An 8,970-nucleotide genomic window follows, 5' to 3' on the forward strand; every position below is an offset into this window, starting at 1 on the left:
TTAAACAAAACTCATAATAAAGATGTTAAAGCAAACTGATACCAAAAAACATCAAAACATTAAAAAGACAGCAGAATAAGGAGGAAGGATGGTTCCTCGAACTAGGCAAAAAAAAAAAAAATGGCAATACAAAGTTCTTACCTACTGATAACTATATTAAATGTAAATGGATTAAATTTTCCAATCAAAAGACACAGGATGACTGAATAATAATAATAAAAAAAGATTCAGTGATATACTACCTATGAGAGACACACTTTACCATTAAACACTCATAGATTGAGAGAAAAGGAATGGAAACAGATATTTCGAGCAATGGTAACAAAAAAAATATCAAGCATAGCTATACTTATATCACACAAAACAAACTTTAAAATAGTAAGAAGAGACGAGGTCATTATATAATGATAAAGGAGGCAGTTCAAGAAGATATATCAATTTTATGTATTTATGTATACAACACAGGAGCACCTATGTATATATTACAAAACTAAGAGAGCTAAAAGGAAAAATAAACGTACATAATAATAGTTGAGGACTTTCATATCCCACTCTCAACAATGAAAAGTTCATCCAGAGAATCAATAAGAAAACATCAGCTATGAACACTATAGATCACATGGACTTAATGTACATAAACAGAACATACTGACAAGAGCAGAAAACACATTCTCCTCTAACACACATAGAACATTTTCTAGGATCAACCATATTTTGGGCCATAAAACAAACTTTAAAGAAGATTAAAATACTACCACTTATCTTCTCTGTCTACAATGGTATGAAACTAGAAATCAATAACAGGAAGAAAACTTAAAAACTCACAAATACATGGAAATTAAAAAAAAAAAACTCCAGAAAATCAATAGATCAAAAAAAAAAAATTAAAAGGAAAATAAAAAGGTATCTTGAGACAAAGGAAAATAGAACCACAACACACCAAAATTTATAGAAAGCAGTGAAAGCAGTTTTAAGAGGAAAGTTCATAGCAATAAAAGCCTACATTAGGAAACGAAAAAGATCTCAAGTAAAAAACCTAACTCTATGCCTCAAGGAACTAGAAAAAAAACAAACTGAATACATAGAAGAATGAATAAAGATTAAAGCAGAATGGAATTGTGAACATTAATAGAAAAAAAATTAACAAAAGTAACAGTGGTTCTTTGAAAAAACAAAATTAACAAATATTTAGCTAGACTAAACAAGAAAAAAAGAGGACCCAAATCAACAAAATTATAAGAAGACATTACAACTGACAGCACACAAATAAATACAAAGGATACTAAGCATCTACCATGTACAACTATTCACCAACAAACTGGACAACCTATAATAAAAAAATATTCTTAGACACAATTAGAAAGAAATAGAAAATCTGAACAGCCTAATTAGTAGTAAGAAATATGAATCAGTAATCAAAAATCTCTCAATGAAGAAAAGCCCACCAGCAAGTGGCTTCGTTAGTAATTTTAGCAAACATTTAAAGGAGAATTAATGCCAATCCTTATCAAATTCTTCCAAAATATGAAAGAGGAGGGAACATTCTGAAACTTATTTTATGAGGCCAGCATAACTCTGATACCAAAGCCAGGAAAGAACACTACAAGAAAACTACTGGCCAATATCTTTGATGAATATAAATGCAAAAATTCTCAAAAATATACTAGCAAATTAAATTCAGCAACACATTCATCATGATCAAGTGGGAATTATTTTTGACTAAAAGGATGGTTCAGCATACACAAATTAATAAATGTAATACATCACATTAGCAGAATGTAAGTTACTCTGTGGCCATGCTACCCTAAACAAGCCCGATTCCATCTGACCTCAGAAGCTAAGCAGGGTCAGGCCTGGTTAGTACTTGGATGGGAGACCACCTAGGACGACCAGGTGCTGTAGGTGTGAAAAATAAAAAATAGTGACTTGTAAACTGACAAGGTCCTTGCAGTCTGTGAGGTCAAACAAGGGTTGCCTTGCCTCAAAAAATTAAAAAAAAAAAAAAATTGTAGGATACAAAATTTTAAAAATCAGTAGTATTTCTCTACACTAACAATGAATTATTTGAAAGAAAATTTAAAAAAATAACTATTCCATTTACAATAGCACCCCCCCCCCAAAAAAAAAAACCTATTCCTTTTACAATACATTTAGGAATAAATGTAACCAAGGAGGTTACTGATTTCTACACTGAAAGCTATCAGACATTGAAGAAAGAAATAAAAAATGACACAAAAAACGGAAAGGTCTTTGTGTTCATGGATTGGAAGAATTGTTAAAATGTCCATACTACTTAAAGCCATTTATAGATTCAGTGGAATCTGCATCAAAATTTCAAAGGTGTTCTTTTACGGAAGTAGGAAAAACAATTATAAAATTTATATTGAACCACAAAAGACCCCAAATAGCCACAACAATCCTAAAAAAGTAAAACAAAGCAGAAGGCATCACATGTCCTAATTTCAAACTACATTATAAACCTATGGTAATTAAAACAGTATGATATTGACATGAAAACAGACAAATAGACCAATGGAACAGAATTTAGGGCCCGGAAATAAACTCATGCATATATGGTCAACTAATGTTTGAAAAGGGTGCCGAGAATACTCAATGGAAAAATAAAATCACTTCAATAAATGGTGTTGGGAAAATTGGATACACATGTGTAAAAGAAACTAGACTCTTATCATACATCACTCATAAAAATTAACTCTTAATGAATTAAAGACTTAAATGTGAGGCCACTAACTATAAAACTGCTAAAAGAAAATATCCCTATATTTCTTGACTGAGGTCTTGGAAATGATTTTTTTATTTACAACACCTAAGGAACAAGCAACAAATCAAAAATAAAAAGTGGGACTACCTAGAACTAAAAAGCTTTTGCATAGCAAAGGAAATGATTAACAAAATAAAAAGGCAACCTATGGAATGGGAGAATATGTTTGCAAACCATGTATCTGAGAAGGGGTTATTCAAATATATAAAGACACATACATTAGCAATATATATATACCAATTTAAAAAATGGGCAAGTATCTGAATAGACATTTCATCAAAGAAGCTATACACATGGCCAAAACTAATGATGTTGAAAAGGTGCTCAACGTCATTAATCAGAAGGTAAAAGCAAATCAAAACCACAATGAGATATTACCTCACTCCTGTTAGAATGGCTATCATTAAAAAGACAAGAGAAGACAAATGCCGGCAGGATGTGGATGAAAGAGAACCCTTGTGCACTGTTGTTGACATTATAAATCAGAATAGCCACTATAAAAAAAAGTATGTATTTACTAAAAAATTACTAAAAAATTAAATTTACTAAATTAATTTACTAAATTTACTAAAAATTAATTTACTAAAAAATTAAAATAGAACTACTATATGATCTGGCAATTTCAGTTTTGGAACTATATCCAAAAAAATGAAAACACTATATCAAAAGAATGTGCACTCCCCTGTTCACGCAGCACTAGCTACGACAAGCAAAAACATGGAAAATAACTTGTGTCCATCACTGAATCTATAAATAAAGAAAATGTGGTAGACATATAAAGTAGAATATTATTCAGCCATAAAAAGAAGGAAATCCTGCCCTTTGCAACAACAGATGCACCTCAGGGTATTATACTAAGTTAAATAAGTCAGAAAAATATAAATACTATGCATGCAAACAAACAATAAATCAAAGAAACCAAAAAAACCAAAATCATTGAAAAACAGTGGTTTTGTGGTTAGTAAAGGTGAGAGTGGGGTTTGGGGGAAATGCATGAAGATAGTCAAAGGTACAAACTTGTAGTTATAAGTACTAGTGATGTAATATACAATATGATGGCTACAGTTAACACAGCTATATGGTATACTTGAAAGTTAAGATAGTAAATCCTAGGAGTTCTTACCACAAGGAAAAATACATTTTCTTTTTTATTTATGAGATAATGGATTTTAACTACACTTATTGTGGCAATCATTTCATAATGCATACAAATTAAATAAATATGCTGTATATCTAAACTTATTTAATGTGTATTTCAATTATATTTCAATAAAACTGGGAAATATACTAATGAACATATACCAATTAAGTGATAAAATAAAATGAGTACTACATCACATTCATTTTAAATCTCACAAGCTGTTTTTTTCTCATATGTATTTGATGTTAAAGGACCTGAAGATTTCACAGAATTGATCAAATATATTTATCGAGGCTAAATCCAATGTTCTCAAGTATTATTGTAAAGGACTCTGTTTTCATTACTGATTTATATGGACTGAGATTTGATAGAGGGAGCTAGGGAATTTGGACAGTTACTATCTCCTCTAACCCCTTACACTGTTGTTTTTCACATTCCAATAAAATTCTGCCTGGCAGAAACAGTATGGAAATCTACACTTACTACTGAGATTGCCATTATGACTACGGGATTTTTCATTTCTTTTCTTGCTTTAGATGTGGCCAAAGCTATCAAGTGAATAAATATGCCAACGCTCCTAATTAAATAATGTTTTATCAGACTATATAGGCACTTTGAGAATACTATGGAAGAGATTAGACAAACATTTAATTATTCTCTAAGGAGCATGTAAAATTTTAAATTTTTTAAAAATATAGCCATGCCAACTCTTTTAAAATAAATATGTTATGAGCCATTCTCCCAGAAGTATTATTACTGGGAGGAACAGTATAAAGACACGTATTCAGATGAGTGGCATTCTCCTACCTGATCAATTAACTGGCAAAGTACAAGGGCTTCTAACAAGTGGATATTTCTTTCTTTTTGAAGCTGCACAAGGACTCTAGGTTTTGGGAATTTAATCGAATTGTCTTCAATTTTAGGCTCTACCACTTGATAACACTGTGATAGTTACTTAGTCACTTTAAGATTAAGTAAATAACATTTATCTTTAAGAAAACGAGAAGTTTCTCCTACATAACCATAATACAATAATCACATACAGAACTTTAACATTAATACTATATATTATCATTTGATGTTCATATTTCCCAATTACCCCAATGTCTTTTACCAATGTTTATTTTCTAAGATTCATTCAATTGTCATCTTATAAAATTATTTTAAATGAGCTTTTAAAATTGTAATTATTAATACCAACTTTTAGATAAAAATGTCTAAAAGATAAGGGAGATTAGATGTTTTTAATTATTAAACCATGATTTCTAGACCAAACCATGGTATCTAATTTTTAAAAAATCCAAGTGCAATTAGAAACAAATGACAAATTTTAAGACATTATATAAAATGCAAAGATATTTCTACAATGGTAATTACCACCAAAATATAAGGCATCCATAGCAAATTATGATGTATTATGCAACAATACAGAGTCATTGTAATGGACTGAATGTGTCTCCCCAAAATTCATATTGAAATGCTAACTCTGAACGTGATGATAGTAGGAGGTGGGGCCTTTTGGAGGCAATTTGGTCATGAGTGTGGAGACGTATGCATGTAAGAGAGACCCCAGAGAGATCCCTCATCCTTTTTGTCATGTGAGGACATATCGAAAATATGAGCGTTAATAAACCAGGAAGTGGACCTTCACCAGACATGTAATCTGCCGGCACCTTGATGTTGGACTTTCTAGAATTCAGAACTGTAAGAAATAAATTTCTGTTGTCTAAAAGTCACCCAGTCTATGGTATTTGTTATAGCAACCCAAATGGTCTAAACAGAAATGGATATATGAAACCTAATACATACAGTGAATCATAATTTAAAATAATCAATGTTGGTTTCTACAATAACCACAGATAATTATTGTTTATAGTTATCATTTTGTTTTGAAATTTCTGGAATAATTATAAACTGAATATAAACTGTTTAACAAATTAAACACTACTTACTTAGACCAAGATACCACTACTTATTAGATATAAATTATAAAAGTCATATCATTTTTCATATACACAGAAGCAAAAATCTAAACTAAATTAGTATTCTTTTAACTTCAGTGCATTTTTTAAAAACAGGCATGTATGATATGCTACTTATAAAATATTTCTAGATCTATTAACAGTTTTTATTTTCTTTAGAATGTTCTTCTAGGGTAAGCCTGATGGTTGAGAAAGAAAGAGTCAGATAGTTCATTTCCTACAGAGATATATCAAACTGTTTGCAAAACAGGTAACCCAAAGCCAATAGCAAAGAAATGCCTACTGTTGATTACTGTCCTGAGAGCATTTAATGATAATAGAAGATGAGTTAGAACTACTCTTATTAAAGCTTATATACAGGCTGGATGGCCTATTAAATTGATTTCTAGTTTAAATTCCATCATTTCTTTTTTAATCTTGTGGATTTCTTTTTACAAATATTTGAATTGTATTTTCTCATATATATTAATTTGTAATTTTCTATGATATGTTAAACAAAGTAATTCTATGAGCTGTCGGCTTACTATTTGATATTTGGGTATATTGTAGACAAACCTCAACCTAAGTCTCATGCAAATGTAAAAATCAAAACAAACAAGTAAAAAAAAAAACTTTATCCTTGGTTTCAATTGGAGTAGCTTTTCTCAAATATTTTCATGCTACTTTAATCTGCAAAAGGTTTAGAGTTTTAATTTTATTGCAGCTTTATTGGCTATAAAATTATAAGTATACTATTTGAATTAACAACATACTTTGCCTTCAAATCTTTTTGTCTGAATTTATGTTACCATTTTTACTTATTTATTCTTTTTAAATTATTAATCATAACACATTCATTTGTGAGATTTGTGCTTTTTATTCTTCTTATAAAACCATTTTTTTTAGATTTCTTACATTTCCACTTTTGATCTTAAAGGCTTTGTAGTAACATAACAAAAAACAAATACTGTTAAGTTTCTAATTTACTATCATCCTTACTTTATGACTTTTATTTTTTATACTTGTTTCCATCGTTTACTATAACCAACTATGTAATATAAATTTTGTATGCATGCTCATTTTTCTTATAATTTCTTATAACTTTCTAATTCATTCTAATTTAAATTATGATTACTTTGTTTTTAAATCATCTCTAAATATTTTTAAATGTCAAACCAAGAAATATATTACCATTTGAATAACTGTTTCTAAATCTTTGGCAATATGGTCAAAGATTTTAGAATCCTGTTATTTTTTTCTAATTGTATAGATTATTTTATGTATCTGTATTCCTTTGTAACTCATTGATGAAAAATTATTTAGGTTAATTTGTCTTAATCATTAATTTGAACAAAATTCATTTGTTTTTATTGAAAGATGACTCAAAGTAGCTTAAAATATTACATTGGCAACAAAAATACAGACATAGTAGAAAATTTAAGCATCAGCAACTAAAAACAAAAAATGCTGCTAGAACTATTGTCCTTGATCCTCTCTGCATCTTTTTGCTTTTTTAAATTTTTCTTTCACATTGAAACTTTTTCTTCATAGTGAGAAACAGACATTGATAATGTCTAAATTTTAAAATATAGGGCTTCTGCCACTACAGTTTGAATTTATTCTAATTTCTAAAATCCCAAGGAAAAGACTAATCAGCCCAACTTTGAGCAATTCAGTAGGCTTAGGAGAGGTAACAATTTTAAGCATCATTTCCATGTGCATCACAAAAATAAGTGTTATAAGTAGGAGTTTTCAAAGTATAGGGAAAAACAGGTAAACAATTATAGCCATCTGATAATTCTATTATAGAAGTATCATAAGGCATTTTAGGCTTTTACCTCTCCCTGAGATATTCAGTAAGCATTTACTGAAATTGTTATCTTATATGTATTACATGAAGCTCATATATAAATTCTGCATTGGAAATATTAAATCAATTGAAATCATGTTTTTATGTGAATTTAATATTTTTTAGCCTAATTCCTTTCTCATATAAACCCGTTAGTATTTGTTTGTCTTTTGAGAAGTATCTATTCAGTTTCTTTGATCATTTTTTAATTTAGTATTTATGTAACTTTTTGCTATTGAGTTGTATGAGTTCTTTATATATTTTAGATATTAATGTATCAGATACATAGTTTGCAAATATTTCTCTCATTTTTAGGTTGTTTTTTTACTTCGTTGATGATTTCTTTTGCTTTCAGAAGCTTTTTAGTTTGATATATTATCAATTGTTTGTTTTTTTTACTTTATTGCTTGTGGTTTGGGTGTCATAGTCAAAAGATCATTTGCCAAGATCTGTGTCAAGGAGCTTTTTACCTGTGTTTTCTTCTTAGCAGTTTTATGGCTTCTGGTTTTACGTTTAAGTCTTTAGTCGATTTCAAGTTAATTTTTATGTCTGGGGCATACGTGTGCATATAGTGGTGACAGCTCTAGGGCGGAGGTGCACATGAGGTGGTGGTGACTCCATTGCTTGGGGCAGGCAAGTGCAGTGGGATCACAGGGCTAAAGTTTGGGGCATGAAAAGTACAAAGCAGCAGTGATACTTAGGACTGGAACATGAGTACCTATGTGGCAGACACTGGATCTGCTGTATAGTGGCCATGGAGCCAGTGTCCAGGATGTGGTTATATGTGGAGTGGCCAGAAACCTGGAGTCTGAGATGTGGAATATGCAGAGCTGCAATGATACTGGGACTATGATGTGGGTGGCTGAAGAGCAGCTGCAAAGCTAGGGTCTGGGATGCACTCATGCAGGGACCAATAGCAGGGTCAAGATCTGGAGCATTGGCACAAGTGGAGAATCATATTTGTGGTATTTGGAGCATGTATACAGTGGTGCCAGGGTGGGATAAGGAGCACAGATCAGCTCTTTCTCTGGGAGGACATGCTGGCACGAAATCTGAACAGCTCTGTCAGCTGTGGTCTGCCTTGGTGTTGAAAGTGGCAGGTTTCCACCAGTGGTATAGGCTGCTGATGTCTCATTTTTCTTTTCCCCCACAGGGGTATGTCATGGCCATGGAGCTCCTCCTTGAAGCCAAGCAATGCTGGGCCCAGAAAAAGAGTGATGTAGATAAAATTCTTCCT

At 31.0% G+C, this 8,970-nt stretch overlaps 1 pseudogene; it reads left to right on the top strand.

The window, feature by feature from the left end:
• Positions 1-1,786: 1,786 nt before the first annotated feature.
• On the top strand, positions 1,787-1,905 carry LOC112476862 (annotated as a pseudogene).
• The last annotated feature ends 7,065 nt before the right edge of the window (positions 1,906-8,970 follow it).

This window comes from Pteropus alecto, unplaced genomic scaffold, assembly GCF_000325575.1.
Source record: "Pteropus alecto unplaced genomic scaffold, ASM32557v1 scaffold81, whole genome shotgun sequence".
Lineage (NCBI taxonomy): Eukaryota > Metazoa > Chordata > Mammalia > Chiroptera > Pteropodidae > Pteropus > Pteropus alecto.